The sequence below is a fragment of the Triticum urartu genome, chromosome 6 (genome assembly GCF_003073215.2).
Source record: "Triticum urartu cultivar G1812 chromosome 6, Tu2.1, whole genome shotgun sequence".
Classification (NCBI taxonomy): Eukaryota; Viridiplantae; Streptophyta; class Magnoliopsida; order Poales; family Poaceae; genus Triticum; species Triticum urartu.
The window spans coordinates 542,655,340-542,677,395 of record NC_053027.1 but is presented as its reverse complement, the minus strand read 5'-3'; the positions used below and the strand labels follow the sequence as shown (position 1 = coordinate 542,677,395).

Sequence of the window (22,056 nt, the reverse complement as noted above, 5' to 3'; positions counted from 1 at the left end):
TGGAGATTGGATCTCCTAGGGTCGGCGCCCCCCCTAGGGTCCTATATATAGTTGGGGGGGGGAGGGAGGGCAACCGCACCCTAGCCCTTGGCGCCTCCCTCTCCCTCCCGTGACACCTCTCCCTCTCGCTGAGCTTGGCGAAGCCCTGCCGAGATCACCATTGCTTCCACCACCACGCCGTTGTGCTGCTGGATCTCCATCAACCTCTCCTTCCCCCTTGCTGGATCAAGAAGGAGGAGACGTCTTCCCAACCATACGTGTGTTGAACGCGGAGGTGCCGTCCGTTCGGCGCAAGATCATCGGTGATTTGGATCACGACAAGTACGACTCCATCAACCCCGTTCTCTTGAATGCTTCCGCACGCGATCTACAAGGGTATGTAGATGCACTCCCCTCTCCCTCGTTGCTAGATGACTCCATAGATTGATCTTGGTGATGCGTAGAAAATTTTAAAATTCTGCTACGTTGCCCAACAGTGGCATCAGAGCTAGGTCTATGCGTAGTTTCTATGCATGAGTAGAACACAAAGCAGTTGTGGGCGTCGATATTGTCAATTTACTTGCCGTTACTGGTCTTATCTTGATTCGGCGGCATCATGGGATGAAGCGGCCCGGACCGACCTTAGACGTACGCTTACGTGAGACTGGTTCCACCGACTGACATGCACTAGTTGCATAAGGTGGCTAGCGGGTGTCTGTCTCTCCCACTTTAGTCGGATCGGATTTGATGAAAAGGGTCCTTATGAAGGGTAAATAGAAATTGTCATATCATGTTGTGGTTTTGGCGTAGGTAAGAAACGTTCTTGCTAGAAACCTATAGCATCCACGTAAAAACTTGGAACAACAATTAGAGGACGTCTAACTTGTTTTTGCAGCATGTGCCGTGTGATGTGATATGGCCAAAAGGATGTGATGAATGATATATGTGATGTACGAGATTGATCATGTTCTTGTAATAGGAATCATGACTTGCATGTCGATGAGTATGACAACCGGCAGGAGCCATAGGAGTTGTCTTAATTTATTTATGACCTGCGTGTCAACATAAACGCCATGTAAATACTTTACTTTATTGCTAAAGCGTTAGCCATAGTAGTAGAAGTAATAGATGACGAGACAACTTCATGAAGACACGATGATGGAGATCATGGTGTCATGCCGGTGACAATGATGATCATGGAGCCCCAAAGATGGAGATCATAAGGAGCAAAATGATATTGACCATATCATGTCACTATTTGATTGCATGTGATGTTTATCATGTTTTACGTCTTATTTGCTTAGAACGATAGCTTAAATAAGATGATCCCTCGTAATAATTTCAAGAAAGTGTTTCCCCTAACTGTGCACCGTTGCGAAGGTTCGTTGTTTCGAAGCACCATGTGATGATCGGGTGTGATAGATTCTAACGTTCGAATACAACGGGTGTAAGCCAGATTTACACACGCAATATACTTAGGTTGACTTGACGAGCCTAGCATGTACAGACATGGCCTCGGAACACGGAAGACCGAAAGGTCGAGCATGAGTCGTATAGAAGATACGATCAACATGAAGATGTTCACCGATGTTGACTAGTCCGTCTCACGTGATGATCAGACACGGCCTAGTTGACTCGGATCATGTTTCACTTAGATGACTAGAGGGATGTCTATCTGAGTGGGAGTTCATTGAATAATTTGATTAGATGAACTTAATTATCATGAACTTAGTCTAAAATCTTTACATTATGTCTTGTAGATCAAATGGCCCACGCTAATGTTGCCCTCAACTTTAATGCGTTCCTAGAGAAAACCAAGCTGAAAGATGATGGCAGCAACTATACGGACTAGGTCCGGAACCTAAGGATCATCCTCATAGCTGCCAAGAAAGATTATGTCCTGGAAGCACTGCTAGGTGACGCACCCATCCCAGAGAACCAAGACGTTATGAATGCTTGGGAGTCACGTGTTGATGATTACTCCCTCGTTCAGTGCGGCATGCTTTACAGCTTAGAACCGGGGCTCCAAAAGCGTTTTGAGCAACACGGAGCATATGAGATGTTTGAAGAGCTAAAAATGGTTTTCCAAGCTCATGCCCGGGTCAAGAGATATGAAGTCTATGACAAGTTCTTCAGTTGTAAGATGGAGGAAAATAGTTCTGTCAGTGAGCACATACTCAAAATGTCTGGGTTGCATAACCGCTTGACTCAGCTGGGAGTTAATCTCCCGGATGACGCGGTCATTGACAGAATCCTCCAGTCGCTTCCACCGAGCTACAAGAGCTATGTGATGAACTTCAATATGCAGGGGATGGAAAAGACCATTCCTGAGGTACATTCAATGCTGAAATCAGCGGAGGTGGAGATCAAAAAGGAACATCAAGTGTTGATGGTGAATAAAACCACTAAGTTTAAGAAAGGCAAGGGTAAGAAGAACTTCAAGAAGGACGGCAAGGGGGTTGCTGCGCCCGGTAAGCAAGCTGCCGGGAAGAAGCCAAAGAATGGACCCAAGCCCGAGACTGAGTGTTTTTATTGCAAGGGAAGTGGTCACTGGAAGCGGAACTGCCCCAAATACTCAACGGACAAGAAGGCCGGCAACACTAAAGGTATATGTGATATACATGTAATTGATGTGTGCCTTACCAGTACTCGTAGTAGCTCCCGGGTATTTGACACCGGTGCGGTTGCTCACATTTGTAACTCAAAGCAGGAGCTGCGGAATAAGCGGAGACTGGCAAAGGACGAGGTGACGATGCGCGTCGGGAATGGTTCCAAGGTCGATGGGATCACCGTCGGCACGCTACCTCTACATTTACCTACGGGATTAGTTTTAAACCTCAATAATTGTTATTTAGTGCAAACTTTGAGCATGAACATTGTATCAGGATCTCGTTTAATTCGAGATGGCTACTCATTTAAATCCGAGAATAATGGTTGTTCTATTTATATGAGAGATATGTTTTATGGTCATGCTCCGCTGGTGAATGGTTTATTCTTAATGAATCTCGAGCGTAATGTAACACATATTCATAGTGTGAATACCAAAAGTTGTAAGGGTTATAATGATAGTTCCACATACTTGTGGCACTGCCGCCTTGGTCACATAGGTGTCAAACGCATGAAGAAGCTCCATGCATATGGACTTTTGGAGTCTCTTGATTACGAATCATTTGACACGTGCGAACCATGCCTCATGGGTAAAATGACCAAGACTCCGTTCTCAGGAACAATGGAGCGAGCAACCAACTTATTGGAAATCATACATACTGATGTGTGCGGTCCAATGAGTGTTGAGGCTCGCGGTGGCCATCGTTATGTTCTCACCCTCACTGATGACTTGAGTAGATATGGGTATGTCTACTTAATGAAACACAAGTCTGAGACCTTTGAAAAGTTCAGGGAATTTCAGAGTGAGGTTGAAAATCAATGTGACAGAAAAATCAAGTTCTTGCGATCAGATCGTGGTGGAGAATACTTGAGTCACGAATTTGGCACGCACTTAAGGAAATGTGGAATAGTTTCACAACTCACGCCGCCTAGAAGACCTCAGCGTAATGGTGTGTCCGAACATCGTAATTGCACTCTATTGGATATGGTGCGATCTATGATGTCTCTTACCGATCTACCGTTGTCATTTTGGGGCTATTCTTTAGAGACTGCCGCATTCACTTTAAATAGGGCTCCGTCGAAATCCGTTGAGATGACACCGTATGAATTATGGTTTGGGAAGAAACCTAAGCTGTCGTTTCTAAAAGTTTGGGGATGTGATGCTTATGTCAAGAAACTTCAACCTGAAAAGCTCGAACCCAAATCGGAAAAATGCGTCTTCATAGGATACCCTAAAGAAACTATTGGGTATACCTTCTACCTCAGATCCGAAGGCAAGATCTTTGTTGCCAAGAATGGATCCTTTCTAGAGAAAGAGTTTCTCTCGAAAGAAGTAAGTGGGAGGAAAGTAGAACATGATGAAGTATTGCCTCCTGAACCGAAGAGTGGCGCAGCTCAGGAAATTGTTCCTGAGGTGCCTGCACCGACTAGAGAGGAAGTCAATGATGATGATCATGAAACTTCAGATCAAGTTGCTACTAAACTTCATAGGTCCACAAGGACACGTTCCGCACCAGAGTGGTACGGCAACCCTGTCTTGGAAATCATGTTGTTAGACAACAGTGAACCTTCGAACTATGAAGAAGCGATGGCAGGCCCAGATTCCGACAAATGGCTGGAAGCCATGAAATATGAGATAGGATCCATGTATGAAACGAAGTATGGACTTTGACTGACTTGCCCGATGATCGGCGAGCCATAGAAAATAAATGGATCTTTAAGAAGAAGACAGACGCGGATGGTAATGTAACCATCTATAAAGCTCGGCTTGTCACTAAGGGTTATCGACAAGTTCAAGGGGTCGACTACGATGAGACTTTCTCACCCATAGAGAAGCTGAAGTCCGTCCGAATCATGTTAGCAATTGCCGCATTCTATGATTATTAGATATGGCAAATGGACGTCAAAACGGCATTCCTTAATGGTTTCCTTAAGGAAGAATTGTATATGATGCAGCCAGAAGGTTTTGTCGATCCTAAGAATGCTGACAAGGTGTGCAAGCTCCAACGCTCGATCTATGGGCTGGTGCAAGCATCTCGGAGTTGGAACATTCGTTTTGATGAGATGATCAAAGCGTTTGGGTTTACGCAGACTTATGGAGAAGCCTGCATTTACAAGAAAGTGAGTGGGAGCTCTATAGCATTTCTCATATTGTATGTGGATGACATATTGTTGATGGGAAATGATATAGAATTCTTGGAAAGCATAAAGCCATACTTGAACAAGTGTTTTTCAATGAAGGATCTTAGAGAAGCTGCTTACATATTGGGCATCAAGATCTATAGAGATAGATCGAGACGCCTCATTGGTCTTTCACAGAGTACGTACCTTGACAAGATATTGAAGAAGTTCAATATGGATCACTCAAAGAAGGGGTTCTTGCCTGTATTTCAAGGTACGAGATTGAGCACGGCTCAATGCCCGACTACGGCAGAAGATAGAGAAAAGATGAGTGTCGTCCCCTATGCCTCGGCCATAGGGTCTATCATGTATGCTATGCTGTGTACCAGACCTGATGTGAACCTTGCCGTAAGTTTGGTAGGAAGGTACCAAAGTAATCCCGGCATGGAACACTGGACAGCGGTCAAGAATATCCTAAAGTACCTGAAGAGGACTAAGGATATGTTTCTCGTTTATGGAGGTGATGAAGAGCTCGTCGTAAAGGGTTACGTCGATGCTAGCTTCGACACAGATCTGGATGGCTCTAAGTCACAAACTGGATACGTGTATATTTTGAATGGTGGGGCAGTAAGCTGGTGCAGTTGCAAGCAAAGTGTTGTGGCAGGATCTACATGTGAAGCGGAGTACATGGCAGCATCGGAGGCAGCACAAGAAGCAATCTGGGTGAAGGAGTTCATTACCGACCTAGGAGTCATTCCCAATGCGTCGGGCCCGATGACTCTTCTGTGACAACACTGGAGCTATTGCCCTTGCCAAGGAGCCCAGGTTTCACAGGAAGACCAGGCATATCAAGCGTCGCTTCAACTCCATTCGTGAAAGTGTTCAAAATGGAGACATAGATATTTGTAAAGTACATACGGACCTGAATGTGGCAGATCCATTGACTAAACCTCTCCCTAGAGCAAAACATGATCAATACCAGGACTCTATGGGTGTTCGATTCATCACAATGTAACTAGATTATTGACTCTAGTGCAAGTGGGAGACTGTTGGAAATATGCCCTAGAGGCAATAATAAAATGGTTATTATTATATTTCCTTGTTCATGGTAATTGTCTATTGTTCATGCTATAATTGTGTTATCCGGAAATCGTAATACATGTATGAATACATAGACCACAACACGTCCCTAGTAAGCCTCTAGTTGACTAGCTCGTTGATCAAAAGATAGTCATGGTTTCCTTACTATGGACATTAGATGTCATTGATAGCGGGATCACATCATTAGGAGAATGATGTGATGGACAAGACCCAATCTTAAGCATAGCTCAAAGATCGTGTAGTTCGTTTGCTATAGCTTTTTCGAATGTCAAGTATCATTTCCTTAGACCATGAGATTGTGCAACTCCCGGATACTGTAGGAGTGCTTTGGGAGTGCCAAACGTCACAACGTAACTGGGTGACTATAAAGGTGCATTACGGGTACCTCCGAAAGTGTCTGTTGGGTTGGCACGAATCGAGACTGGGATTTGTCACTCCGTATGACGGAGAGGTATCTCTGGGCCCACTCGATAATGCATCATCATAATGAGCTCAATGTGACCAAGTGGTTGATCACGGGATCATGCATTACGGTACGAGTAAAGTGACTTGCCGGTAACGAGATTGAACGAGGTATTGGGATACCGACGATCGAGTCTCGGGCAAGTAACGTACCGATTGACAAAGGGAATTGTATACGGGATTGATTGAATCCTCGACATCGTGGTTCATCCGATGAGATCATCGAGGAGCATGTGGGAGCCAACATGGGTATCCAGATCCCGCTGTTGGTTATTGACCGGAGAGTCGTCTCGGTCATGTCTGCGTGTCTGCCGAACCCGTAGGGTCTACACACTTAAGGTTCGGTGACGCTAGGGTTGTTGAGATATTAGTATACGGTAACCCAAAAGTTGTTCGGAGTCCCGGATGAGATCCCGGACGTCACAAGGAGTTCCGGAATGGTCCGGAGGTGAAGATTTATATATAGGAAGTCAAGTTTCGGCCATCGGGAAAGTTTCGGGGGTAATCGGTATTGTACCGGGACCACCGGAATGGTCCCGGGGGTCCACCGGGTGGGGCCACCTATCCCGGAGGGCCCCATGGGCTGAAGTGGGAGGGGAACCAGCCCCTGGTGGGCTGGTGCGCCCCCCCATGGGCCTCCCCCTGCGCCTAGGGTTGGAAACCCTAGGGGTGGGTGGCGCCCCCCCTTGGAGATCCCATCTCCTAGGGCCGGCGCCCCCTAGGGGTCCTATATATAGTGGGGGGAGGGAGGGCAGCCGCACCCTAGCCCCTGGCGCCTCCCTCTCCCTCCCGTGACACCTCTCCCTCTCGCTGAGCTTGGCGAAGCCCTGCCGAGATCACCGTTGCTTCCACCACCACGCCGTCGTGCTGCTGGATCTCCATCAACCTCTCCTTCCCCCTTGCTGGATTGAGAAGGAGGAGACGTCTTCCCAACCGTATGTGTGTTGAACGTGGAGGTGCCGTCCGTTCGGCGCTAGGTCATCGGTGATTTGGATCACTACGAGTACGACTCCATCAACCCCGTTCTCTTGAACGCTTCCGCTCGCGATCTGCAAGGGTATGTAGATGCACTCCCCTCTCCCTCGTTGCTAGATGACTACATAGATTGATCTTGGTGATGCGTAGAAAATTTTGAAATTCTGTTATGTTCCCCAACAGAGGGAACTTGCACTAGCGAAAGTATGAACCCTAGGCCTTTTTTCAACGCATTGCAATACCGTTTATGCTCACTTTTACCATTAGTTACCTTGCTGTTTTTATATTTTCAGATTACAAAAACTATTATATTCTATCCATATTGCACTTGTATCACCATCTCTTCGCCGAACTAGTGCACCTATACAATTTACCATTGTATTGGGTGTGTTAGGGACACAAGAGGCTCTTTGTTATTTGGTTGCAGGGTTGCTTGAGAGAGACCATCTTCATCCTACGCCTCCTACGGATTGATAAACCTTAGGTCATCCACTTGAGGGAAATTTGCTACTGTCCTACAAACCTCTGCACTTGGAGGCCCAACAACGTCTACAAGAAGAAGGTTGTGTAGTAGACATCAAGCTCTTTTCTGGCGCCGTTGCCGGGGAGGTGAGTGCTTGAAGGTATATCTTTATCTCCAACAACCTCATTGTTGAGAAATTAAGAATAAATCTACACGTTCTTAGACCACCTAGTATGACTACTAGGACTAGAGCAAGCCAAAAAGGGCACCGCCGTCACCCCCTCCTTATCGGCGATGGGAAAACCTTTATTTTACACAGTCGAGAAGTCATTGTGCTAAGGCCCCACATGATGAGGCGTTGAATAGAATGTAGATGCTAGTTTATGGAAACAAGTATCGATAATACGTTTGTATCTCCATACTTATATTTCTTCTCTTCTAAAAACCAAGTTGGTGATGATGATACGCGTGCCATCTTGCAATATAGACCGTCCGATCTATATCTGACGGATGGAAATTACACTAAAAGATACCCGCACCCCTCTCCACATTTGCAGACAAGGCCTTCCCTCATTCATCCTTATCTCCAACAACCTCATTGTTGAGAAATTAAGAAAGGAAGCCTCTGGAACAAACTGGCCTGGTGATCGATGCCGGCATCGTCAATCCCCATGCCTCCGCTCCGTCCGACCACCAATCACCCCCACGCCCCACTCCTCTTCACCTTATCTCCTATTTCTCGAGATATCATTAGTTTTTAGACATGGGATTACTCCCGTATGGGTCAATCACAACAAGTGTTTTATAAAAAAAAGCATCTTGATGTTCCATGCAATGCACGGATCTTGCTAGTACTCCTACAGAAGACTAAGTTGGTGATGATGGTGTGTCTGCCATCCGTCGTTTGTGACCATTAGATCTACATCTAATGATTGTGAGGTAAGTTGTTGCCTTTTCTCACCAACATCCCACTTGTCTACCAATTTGCAGAAAAACCCATAAATAGTATCTTAAAACCAACCACATCCCTCCCTGACCTCACCAAAACTGCCCAAGGAATATATTCTAAGTGAAACATAATATATCTCTAGTGATATATGTATATCAAAATTAGAGTGTTTTGTATCAAGTTTGTGAATAAGTATTATTCTAAATATGATTCATTGCAACGCACATGAACATTGCTAGTATTTCCAACCATGCAATTTTTTTCCTAGTATTCCATAGTTTCGAGCTTTCCATCAAGATATTAGTCACTCATCGTTGATATTTACTTTCAATCATGTACACATATGCACTATGTAACTAGCCTTGCTTATTGGGTTCCAAAGCTTAACTTTCACTCCTACATACAATATGTAGAGTATTTAACAAAAAACTACCACTTTCAACCAGCCCTAGGAAGAATCTATTGTACAAAAATAGCAAAAACATACCCAAAATTTCTCAATCCATGCCAAAAACTACTACCTAGTATTGCAAGCTAGTTTAGCTTGCAAAAACATCTTATATTATGGGACAGAGGGAGTACCGATTAGGTTAGTTTAAACCCATTTATGACAGGGTTGGCCCACATGTCCGTGCTGACGAGGCAGCTTAAACCAACACATTTTGTTTGACCGTTGACACGAGGGACCCACATCTAACCTTCTATCCTGTTATTCCCCCTCAAATCATTATTTTTCCTGAACATTACTTCAAACAGTACTGATGCGTGTTCGTCGGTGGCGCCGGTGATGAGCAAGTTGGCCGTCGCTCCGCCGGACGGGCCGGACGCCGCACTGGCCTCTGCATGGGTTGGCAGGCTGGCCCGAGCGTGACTCATGAGCGAGCAAGCCGCCATGCTGGCCTTCGCTTGAGCCAGATGGCTGGCCTTAGCGCGGCGCGCGCGAGCAAGCCGCCGCGCCGCCGTGCCAATCTAGCTAGCAAACCTTGCAGACAAGCAGCTGGACGGAGCTATCTTGGTTAGCTAGCGGCCGCGAGCGCCGGACGGAGCTGGCATCCGCACTGATGCAAGATGGGCTCTGCACCGCCGGCGGTTTTGACCTCGCCTTCTGCCGGCGGCGGTAGCTATGTCCCATGGCCGAGGATGACTAGGTGGACGGGCCGGAGGTAGGAGGTCACTCGGGGTTTTTTGTGTAGACTGACATGTAGGTCCCACAAGTCATAACGCCCGGTCGAATAGAAGGCGTTGACTTAATGGGCGACATGGGCCCTGTTTGGATACTCTAAGTCAGAGGTTAGAGTTAGATTCTAACCCTGAACTAACTCTAACCAAAGTGGTGTTTGGATGGCAGGGTTAGATTGACAACAAATGTATCCGAACAGGCCCATGGGTTGAAACATGCATATAACGGCACTTTGTAGAGTAGTCGTTTCTTGGTAGGGCTGGTTGGTAAGAGCATGTACAATGGTTGATAAGGTAGTCTTATCTTAAGGCTGCCACGTACGCAAGTGGTAGTAGTTTCTTGGCATTATTAGTGGTTTCTTGCATTATTAGGGGTTTCTTGTAAGGAACAATGTACTACTAGGGACAAAAGACGATTCTAGGTTGCGTTGTCCTCCAACGAGTACTACTAGTGGTCACGGGAGTGTATACCTCGTTTTGTGGGTTCGATCCCAGCCGAACGCACTGCGGCCTTTTATTTAAATAGTAACTTCGCTGCGAGCCAATATTTTACACGGGTAGTTTGAGTTTTGAATTCAAACAGACGCGCGACACCACAATCTGGGTGCACTAGATAGCCTAGCCACGTGAATGGGTTTTCCTTCCCAGCAACTCGTGGCTCGCGTGCTCGCCCTAGCCGCACCTTGCTTGCAGCTTCCTCATCAGCTAGTAGCATATTTAAACTAGCGCCTCCCAATTAAGCCCGAGGAGCTAGAAAAGCCTGGCGAGGCATTGGGAACTGTGCAATATGGCTCTGTACGTAAAGTGCTCTACTACTACTCTATAGCTTGTGGCGTTGCATGCATGGACTTCACTCCATTATCGGCTCTACTATAAAAGAAATTCATCTTGACATGTTTTTTTTTGAAACGAAGGCAAAAGCTTTGCTTCATCTCATTCATAAAGAAGGAACTACTAACAAAGTTCGACCAGATCCATTACACCTCCACAAATGGAAGCGAAAAGCCTAGTCTCGTTGTATCAAATAACTCAAATATTCTGCCCCCGCAGTAACCGTCGCTGATAAACAGGCTGCTAGTGTGTGCGTGAGAGGACCGGCTGAGTAGGCCAGCTACGTGAGAGGAGCAGCTGAATAGAACACCGAGAGTACCCACTAGGCCACTACGCAGGTGTACTTTCCCTGCATTGATAGTACAGCGATGGTTCTAGAGAACAGTAGTACCCTCCACTTCCAACTGTAGCTCATTGGCCCTGAGATTCAATAGTTCAAAACTGGTGCACTATACTAGAAGTATAGTACATCGCACTACTAGTTGAGAAAGTAGTACTAGTATTGCTACAGTACGAGTACGTACTCCTCCGTCACATAATGTAAGAAGTTTTTTTACACTAGTTGGCGTGTACAAAAAATAGCAAAAACATACCCAAAATTTCTTAATCCACGCCAAAAACTACTAGCTAGTGCCAAAAATTTCTTACTAGTGCTATTATTTACAGTATAATGCAATCCCATAACATCCCATAATGCTAGTACTAGTAGTAAATAATAGCCTCACCCCTTCGCTAAGGAACGCTCTACAGTTGGAAGGGACGAGGTCCTGCGGTTACTACGCTCTTATATCCTCCTCGCCAGTTCCCCTTCCCCCGAAGAGAAGGCAGTTCGTCACTACTCCCATGGATTCGCCAGGAGGTTCTCCTCCTCGTCAGGGCTGGGAGACCTTGGACGACGATCCTCTGGGAGAAATCGCACGCTGCTCCGACGTCCTCACCGCCGCAAGACTCGGTGCTTCCTGCACCAACTTTTTCAAGATGGTGCTTAAAAAGGCTTGGGAAAAGGCCATGCTTGTTGGTCTTCCATGCATCCTCGAGGAGAAGGTTCTTCTACGGGACAATCCTTTGAACAGTCCACCGCTCCTTGGCCATGGTTGCACGTTGACTCCGCTAGAGTTGCCAACGTTGAGAGGTAGTCGGATTTTGTCCGATGAGCAGGTCAGTAATGGAGTTTGATCATGTTTTACTTAGTTATTCCATTTCCATCCCGTAATTTCTCCGCTGCCCACCGTCTTATATATAGGTCTGGGTCGGTGCCAACGAAGATTGGCTTGCATACCTCCGGCCGGATACCACCATCATTTTGCACAACATCCACAGCAGTGCGGCCGTTCTGGTAGACCCCCTCTCCACCATTGGGATCGGCCTTCCACACTGGCTGGGCTTGAATACGTATGATGATGCCTGCATGAGATTGAAGAACATAGCAATTGTGGACCCGCCGATAAAGCGATGTGGCTACGACGATTACTATCTCATCATGGTGTTCGACATAAGGATTGCCATCAATGCAAGCGGCAGTAACGGCGGAGACTGGTGCATGTTGGCGGCGGCAGATTTGTACCCCTACATGTTCGAAGATGCCGTGCACCATCTAGGCCGCATCTTCGTGGTGACAAGCCAGGGGACTTGTTTCATCTAGTTGCCATCCTACAGTACAGGAGATTACAAACGGAATGCACAAACCATCATTTGCATCCCTAATGGTACTCCATTATTTTCCAGGGACCAATCATCCCGCGATCAAAGTAAGATCGCTGATCCTGGATGTGCATTTGCATCCGTGATTCGGTCTAACCTGGAACCTTGTAGCTGATTTTGGCATATTGGTATCAACTATCTTAGCAGTCGTTACCCATGGTACCACTGATGTGCAACATGGTCACACAATCTACCACGATCGGACCGTCACCATCTACCCAGGTATTTCATTTTAACCCTCTCGGCTTCTCTTTCATTGTTGTACTAGTACTCTACTTACGTACTAGTAGGAGTACTTTTTACCGTGGAGGACGCGTATAGCTAGCTAGGCCCTTGAAGACTTGAACCCACTAGCTGCCACCATTTTTGTTTTTTCCATGTCTTACTATCTCATCCATGTAGCCAAGAGTGGCTATATATAATAAGCCGGTTATTGTACTTCCTCTATACCGGAGTAGTACTATTTGCTGCACAATATTACTGACCGCCATATTTGAGCACAACATTATTATGCATGGACCTTGACTATGTACGTCACCATGTGTCCAGATCTGAGATGCCGCGTGTACCAGATGAAAGACGCTGAGTTCGACCCCCATGATGCTATGTGGGTGCCGAGGAACACTCTTGGAGAGTACTCTCTTTTCATTGGGGACAGCTACCCCATTGTGAAGCGGATGCCACCTTCCGTGCACGACATGGAAGGCCTGCCGTTCATGAAGCATGGTTGTGTCTTCAGTGCGCACCACCGGATGAACGACATGCTGGGACATGCTATCCCTGATTTATGCCGCTTCTCAGCTTGGATGAGTCTCCATCATGTGGAACCGGACTAGAAAGATGCAACAATGATTCCCGTTGCCCACCGCTATGGATCGTGCCATCCATGAAGAACACCTGGGACTGGAATCTGGAGGAGGACATGTAGCCCATCTATAACGTGTAAGTGGAGTACGGTAAATTGTGAATGGTAGTGCTGTGAATATATGTAGACTAGTCGTGCACAAATTTATCACATGAATTGAAGATGAACTTGTGTTGCATACTGGCATTTGTCCTTTAGAATTTATTACTAGTAAATGTGTTATGGTACGTGCAACTTGTGTGGTTGTTGCACGGGCTCCAACATGCTCTTTCAGAAAAAAAAATGTGGAACCGCTTTGGATATACGTGACGTGGCGGCATCATACATTAGCATCGTTCGCTATAGTTGTAGTACACTCCTACTAGGACGACAACTCCTATAAAACCTTGCACTTGGCTCTTTTCCTCTTTGGAGGTTCAACAGTTCGTACTCGTGTGAACCTTGCACTTGGCTCTTCGCCTCTTCGAAAGGTCCAACCACTACAAGAAATATGTCAACTTGTGACCTTGACTATTGGTCACTGAAAGGTCATTGTTTTTCATTTACGACATTTTTGTGACCAAAAATAGAAGGTCAAAAGCTGGCGATTCTATGACCTTCTGTTTTGGTCGCTAGCTCTCTGCCCAGGCCACGTCGGATCCGACGTGGCAATCTGATGTGGCAAAATTGCGATCAATTGAAAAGGTCATTGATAAGATTCAGCCCGGTCCAATTAGGTGTTTTACATGAGCCGAGCCCAACAATTCAGCCCATTTGTTGTTTTTTTCCTATGCTTTGATTAGCTACATGGGCCTGGCACAACAATTTAGCTTTTATGAGCTTCTTCCATTTGTTTGGGCCTCATCCTTTTTGCAATCTATTTCCTTTTTATTTTCTGAGATTTTATTTTGTTTCATTTTTTAAACGGTCTAGTGCTTGTTGGGCTGTGGCCTTCTTCAGCCCAATTATTTGTCCGGTATTAGATCTCAGCCTTTTGGACCAGCCTCTAGCCCAGTTACACACACGCACATCCAACATTATTTTATATTCAAATCAAGAAAACTCCATATGAAATTCAAATCATCCATCGCATCACATCAGGTTTACATAACAAATCATCTTAGGAATACATTTCCTTATAGAGGAATATAGAAGGAACAAAGGGAATATGCAATAAGACAATTATGGCACATCCTACAACTTGCCATCCTACAACAAGAAGTATATAACAGGAGAGTACAATGGACTTCATTGCTCTCTCTTGTGAGACTTGCTCCAGTTGCAAAAACTTGCCATCCTACAACAAGAAGTATATAACAATGAACTTCAAGAACATTACAGGAGCTAAACACCCAATCAACGCGAAGTACTCAAAAATGCCTTAGCGCATGCATTCAAAATTTAGACACTTGACATAGCCTCATCAAGCATGCAATAAATTATAGAAAGTAAACGAGGACCAGACTTTACAATTTCAGACACATCCAACAATCCATGAGGCAAAATCATGTGAATCCAAAAGGAGAGGCAGGAAGGGATACCAATTTTGATCCAGAGGGGCTACGAGTGTGGCCTTCTTCCGAAAGAGGTTGGCCCTAACACACCTTCTATCAGAGGTGCTGGGAGCTCATAGATTGTCCTGGTCAGTGAGCAGGTCCTCGCATCCGGTCATACTGCTAGCCTGAGTAACAGGAAAAATGAAAGGAACAATTTAGACTTGGTATTAACGAACAAAGACTGTAATCAATAGCAGATTAAGCGCCAATTTTCTCGGATGCAAGGAGAAGAACGAGCAAGACAGCACAGAGATGTGGGACAATGTTGTACCTATAGATGATGTTCGCAGCCAAGGAAGACATGGGGCCAACCTTGCATGTGTGCGTGCTTCACCGGTGCATGCATCACCATAGCAGCCAAGCAAGTAGACATCATCGACATCTACTCACCGCTTTCCTGGCAATGGAGAAAGAGTCAAACAAAAAATATTAGACCATGATATGACACCAGACCATAGATTAGTAACTTTAAATCACAAAGTATATCCACAACACCGTAAAATAGTCCCAAACTCGAGTGTTATTTGAGTATATCGCATGTAGTTTATTTTCATGAGTCCATAAATATGGAAGGGTTCAATACAGTCCTAATATAAATTCATATTACAATAGCTCGATAAGTCCAAAAACATGTTGTATATGCATGATAAGTCCAAAAACCCCAGTGCTATTTATTTACTGGTTTTACTGAATCACACTACATTACTGCCCTTATTAGAAATCTCTCGCATGAATCTGGGTGCAGGGTAGATGCCTTTTTTATATGTTCTACATTACTACCCCAAGAAACATTGGCTTTGAACGCTTGTGCCAACTCATTTATCAACAGACATATTCTAGCAGAGAGGCACTCTAATTTACCTATGTGGATCTGGACAGTTCCCCTCGCTCTACGAGAAGCTACCGAATAAACAGTTTCACACATATGTTGATTGGTTTTGATACTCATAACAAAAGGATGCAACATATAAACAGCAGCCACAGCACAACTACAACGCGGCTCAAATTTCAAGTTGTTGTGATGTGCCTGTAGCATGCTGCCTAAGCAATGACAATGCATAGTGGTACAGCCGAGAGATCAGTAGCATCAACACATTTAGCCTACTTGGATCACACGCCCACGTACAGGCCCCAGAGACAATTCAACCAAATTGGCCAGGTTCGAGCAGAGCACAAAGGCAAAGACAAAGTATATATCAATGCCTACAATCTTAAGTTTAGTACACATCTCTTTAGAACAGAGTAATATTTAGAATTCATATATTAGTATATATTCAGAATTGAACCACCAACGACAGCTTTACTAATATCTCTTTAGTAGAGAGTAAACACCAGCAAACTAATTTCATCTTGAAGGGTAGTTTTACAACAGCAACAAGCATTAAAACAAGCTACTCTTGTTACTATAGTGCAGTTCAGTACTATAGTTCAGTACCATATGCCTACAATCAGACACAAGCTTCAGTACAGTCAAAGTATAATTACAAATAGGATTAAGAATCAAACTTGTTACTCATGGGATCGTGGCACAGAGCGTTCAGTAAAGAGTATAACACAAGATACACTTACAAACACAAGCTTCAATTCAGTGCAGAAATAAACAAGCCTCAGATTGTGAGCAGCAGTGTTAGATTGTTTACCTTCAGAGTTCTTCTCCCACCTCCCCATCCTTCACAAAGCCACCCTCCACCTGACCAAATCAAGCTTTCAGTTCAACAATCAACACCATTCACCTCTTCATCCTCACTATTTCTGCCCAGACACAGTCACATGAACAACATTTAGCTACACAGAGAGGAGACAAATCGATCCAAGACGAACAAGGTACTAGGATACATTACCTCCTGCCGTCCACAGGGACGCACTAGTAGTGGCACACTCCTTGTCAAATGGGATGAGGCCATCAATGAACTCCGGGACGACGTCCTCAGTGGCGTTGTCCTTGGCGGCCACCATCCAAGTCGGGCACGCCCTCGCCATCAGGGGCGGCGAGCTCCTGGGCCTCCTCTGCCAGCACGCCCTGGTCGGACTCATCGCCGCACTCATCGTCCTGGTTAATTGCATGCACACAATGACCACCACTATCACAACATGATGTTTATATAATAGCTTAAGTGATCTTAAATAGCTAGCAACAAAGTCTACTGCAACATCTTAGTCAATCAAATCACATATGATTGTGGGACTTTGATTAACCAAAACAGTGCAATAAGACAAAATAATGCTCATTTAACAAAATATCAACACCAAGCACTCATTCAACTGCACCAAATTAACAGTAACATAATCTGTATGGTTAATGTTCAAACACACATGTGAAATCATATTGTCAAATGCATGCACATATACCACTAATATCTTTGCAGCAGCATTTGCCTGCCATTTTACACATTAAATTAGATTAAGCATGTGAAGCAGTTAGACATGCATCTCCATTTTCACGACACTGAGAATGGTAGCAGAAAAAAAATCGACAAGGTTACAGACATGTAGAAAAGTAAGCAAGCGAGCAAGCAAAACCCTGTAGCTCACTGTTGCAGATGCCGTCATCCTTCTTGTGGGTGTAGCGGCCGGCCTCGGGCATCATCGCGGCCAGGAGGAACCCGCCACCAAAGCAGACAAGGGGCATGGGGCAGGAAGCGCTCCAACTCCAAGGCGGCCACGCGCGGGGCGACTGAGCCGTGCGCACCTGGACTCCATGTCTGAAGGAGCATGGAATGTGATGTCAGCATTCCCCTTATGTCTCTCATTGCCAATTGGTACCTGCCAAATAAATTCAAATCCTTGAGTTGACAGTTACCCATGTTGCTCAGTTTCTTGGTTCAAACAAGCTAAGGTAAAACCATCTGAACTATGTAAGCTCAACCTTTAACAGATACATCTCCCAGACTAACCAAGGATTTGAGTTCTTATTTCAGCCAGATTATCTAACCAAGGTAGCTGCAGTGGTTCAGTTTAATCTTGAACCAGTTAACAGTTTTAATGTAGTCTTTCAGTAAGTAGAAGCTAGTGAAGTACAGCAATGAGCAATCACCTCCATGGCTACCACATTCCATAATACTAGTTGCTTTACGGAGATGCTGGCATAGCTAATCTCTGGTGGAAGCATTACACCTCAAAGGATACTTCAACAAACAGAGACCACACTTTACATTTGAATCTGCGGGAATTTTAACACATATACAGGTACTCATATTTGACATAGTTTGGTGAAATGTGACTTATGCTGAGACGAATCTAGTAGTCGAACAGGTTGGGTGCGTGCGCCCGGAGCAGGGGCGGATCACCACGTATTTTGGAATGGCAAACAATGGATGGATGGTACGTATTTCTGTTACCTTGCCTTGATCTGATCGCCGCTGCAGATTCACCACGCCGGACCGAAGTCAACCTGTGATAATGGGAGGGAAAGGGTTAGGATTTTTGGCATTGCTGTTCTAGGGGATTCAGAGGAGAGAGGCGACACGGAGGGGGGGGGGGGGGGGGGGGGGGGGGGGGGGGGGGGGGGGGGAGCACAGGCTAGTGGGGGAAGATGCGAGCGGGGCGAAGCTTACCTGCGCCGTCGTCTAGTCGCCGAGGTTTCTCCGCCACCATGCCGCTCTCCCACACCGCACGAGATCATAGTGCGCCGGTCGGCCTGGATCGCCATCGACCGGATCTCGGCCACCACCGGGGCCTGAGCGCGAGCAGGGCGAGGGAGAGGGCGGCTAGGAGCGCCGCGGCATGCGGCGGTGCGGCGGCGGCCATCGAGGTGGTTGATGCGATCTTGGTGGAGGCGACGAGGAGAGGGCGGAGACGGTGAGATTTGGGATTTGGTGGGCACGCGGTCGCTTGATTTGTCGGTAAAGTCAGGCGACGGGCTGAGGGCTCCTCGCCGTCGAAGGGCTGAGGGTCGGCCAAGGTGCGGGGGCGGGGCGGCTAGGGTTTCGGCGAGCGAGTGCGGGTGCGGGATTGGAACTGTGGTGAGTGCGTGTGTGGGGATTGGAACGGTGGAGAGTGGGTGCGTGGGGTCTGCGGGTACGGTGGGGACTGGGGGCGTGGGTGAGAGGTTGAGGGGTGAGGGCTGCCGTTGGATTCGGGAGCATCCGACGGTGTCTGAGGCATGATCCACGTGATATGCTTCTGGACCAATCAAAATGCAGCAAGTAATTTGAACACTTTTTTGACCATCTAAATTGGCCGTAATCAATTAAAGATAAGTTATTTCATGAGAACTTCATTCTTCATTTTTTGAGTGCTCAAAATGAGTTTTTTTGTAAAGGATCAACCAAATATGTGTTCAAATAATCTCATATTGTGTACAAGGATGTATCTTGGAATGGCAAACAATGTTGCCTAAGGGAGTTTTCATTTTTTTGGACGAAAAATCGATTTTCCATTTTTTGAGTGCCCAAAATGAGTTTTTTTTGTGTGAAGGACCTACCATATATTTGTTGCAAAATTGGAACAAACCAATTTTCTAAAATACTAGGCCATATTTAATGCACAATTGACCAAATGGTTGGGGGTAAAAAGTTTTGATCCACCTTTGATGAAAAAGACAAATTTCCGCCGATTCAGCGAGAAGCGGGTCAAATTTGAACTGCAGCTGCCTCATAGTTTGTTCCTTATTTTTTTCCAAAAATCATTTCTAGGTACATAAGTATCTATTTAATCAGAGAAATGTCAAAAGTTTTCCAAGATTCAACCACTAGCTAGGAACGGTCAAACCCGCCGTTTTGACAACATTTTCAAACGGGCATAAAAAATCCAAAAAAATCAAAAAATTGAAAAACCTTCGCATTGTGTCATTATATGTGACCAAGTTTCCAGAAAAATCAATAAACTTGTAATACGTTAATTATTTTAAAAATGTGTTCTCAGAAATGAGCTATCATGTGTGAAGATTCATGGCTTTCCAGCCAAATGATCAATCTTATGGCCACATTCATGGTATAGTTTGTTCAAATGATCTCATATTGTGCACAAGGGTGCATCTTGGAATTCCAAACAATGTCGCCTAAGGGAGTTTTCATTTTATTTTCACAGAAAATGCATTTTCCATTTTCCGAGTGCCCGAAATGAGTTTTTTTGTGAAGGATCTACCATATATTTGTTGAAAAATTGGACCAAATCAATTTTCTAAAATACTAGGCCATATTTAATGCACAATTGACAAAATGGTTAGGTGTAAAAAGTTTTGATCCACCTCTGGCGAAAAAGACAAATTTCCGCCGATTCAGTAGGAAGCGAGTCAAATTTGAACTGCAGCTGCCTTATAGTTTGCTTTTTATTTTTTCCAAAAATCATTTCTAGGTACATAAGTATCTATTTAATTAGAGAAACGTCAAAAGTTTTCCAAGATTCAACCACTAGCTAGGAACGGTCAAGCCCGCCGTTTTGACCGCATTTTCAAATGGGCATAAAAAATTTAAAAAATCAAAAAATTGGAAAACCTTCGCATTGTGTCATTATATGTGACCAAGTTTCTAGGAAAAATAATAAACTTGTAATACGGTAATTATTTTAAAAAAGTGTTCTCAAAAATGAGCTATCATGCGTGAAGATTCATGGCTTTCAAGCCAAATGATCAATCTTATGGCCACATTCATGGCATAGTTTGTTCAAATGATCTCATATTGTGCACATGGGTGCATCTTGGAATTCCAAACAATGTTGCCTAAGGGAGTTTTCATTTTTTTGCATGGAAAATCGATTTTCCATTTTCCGAGTGCCCGAAATGAGTTTTTTTGTGAAGGACCTACCATATATTTGTTGCAAAATTGGATCAAATCAATTTTCTAAAATACTAGGACATATTTAATGCACAATTGACAAAATGGTTGGGTGTCAAAAGTTTTGATCCACCTCTGGTGAAAAAGACAAATTCCCGTCGATTCAGTTGGAAGCGAGTCAAATTTGAACTGTAGCTGCCTCATAGTTTGCTCTTTATTTTTTCCAAAAATCATTTCTAGGTACATAAGTACCTATTTAATCAGAGAAACATCAAAAGTTTTCCAAGATTCAACCACTAGCTAGGAGCGGTCATGCCCGCCGTTTTGACCGTATTTTCAAACGGGCATAAAAAATTCAAGAAAAAATAAAAAAAATGGAAAACCTTCGCATTGTGTCATTATATGTGACCAAGTTTCCAGGAAAAATAATAAACTTGTAATACGACAATTATTTTAAAAAAGTATTCTCAGAAATGAGCTATCATGCGTGAAGATTCATGTCTTTCAAGCCAAATGATCAATCTTATGGCCACATTCATGGCATAGTTTCTTCAAATGGTCTCATATTGTGCACAAGGGTGCATCTTGGAATCCAAACAATATTGCCCAAGGGAGTTTTCATTTTGTTTGCACGGAAAATCGATTTTCCATTTTTCGAGTGCCCGAAATGAGTTTTTTGTGAAGGACCTACCATATATTTGTTGCAAAATTGTATCAAATCAATTTTCTAAAATACTAGGCCATATTTAATGCAAAATTGAGAAAATGGTTGGGTGTCAAAAGTTTTGATCCACCTCTGGTGAAAAAGACAAATTCCCACCGATTCAGTTGGAAGAGGGTCAAATTTCAATTGCATCTGCCTCATAGTTTGCTCTTTATTTTTTCAAAAATCATTTCTAGGTATATAAGTATCTATTTAATCAGAGAAACTTCAAAAGTTTTCCAAGATTCAACCACTAGCTAGGAACGGTCAAGCCCGCCGTTTTGACCGTATTTTCAAACGGGCATAAAAAATTCAATAAAAATCAAAAAATTGGAAAACCTTCACATTGTGTCATTATATGTGACCAAGTTTCCAGGAAAAATAATAAACTTGTAATATGGCAATTATTTTAAAAAAGTGTTCTCAGAAATGAGCTATCATGCGTGAAGATTCATGGCTTTCAAGCCAAATGATCAATCTTATGACCACATTCATGGCATAGTTTGTTCAAATGATCTCATATTGTGCAAAAGGGTGCATCCTAGAATTCCAAAAAATGTTGCCTAAGGGAGTTTTCATTTTCTTTGCACGGAAAATCGATTTTCTATTTTTTGAGTGCCCGAAATGAGTTTTTTTTTGTGAAGGACCTACCATATATTTGTTGCAAAATTGGATCAAATCAATTTTCTAAAATACTAGGCCATATTTAAAGAACAATTGAAAAAATGGTTGGGTGTCAAAAGTTTTGATCCACCTCTAGTGAAAAAGACAAATTCCCGCCGATTCAGCTGGAAATGGGTCAAATTTGAAGTGCAGCTGCCTCATAGTTTGCTCTTTATTTTTTCCAAAAAATCATTTCTAGGTACATAAG

The 22,056-nt window shown here is 44.4% G+C and overlaps 1 long non-coding RNA gene across 2 annotated transcripts; it reads right to left on the bottom strand.

Annotated features, from left to right (window-relative positions):
• Positions 1-14,252: 14,252 nt before the first annotated feature.
• On the bottom strand, positions 14,253-18,769 carry LOC125512799. Of its 2 annotated transcripts, none has more exons than XR_007285552.1 (8): positions 18,323-18,769; positions 18,107-18,159; positions 17,301-17,531; positions 16,610-16,818; positions 16,409-16,520; positions 15,040-15,165; positions 14,754-14,893; positions 14,253-14,509 (listed from the first exon to the last, which is right to left on the bottom strand). It is a non-coding gene; the product is annotated as an uncharacterized LOC125512799 (long non-coding RNA). The 2 variants fall into 2 exon arrangements; XR_007285553.1 differs by having other exon boundaries at positions 14,254-14,509; positions 17,301-17,470.
• Between the last annotated feature and the right edge of the window lie 3,287 nt (positions 18,770-22,056).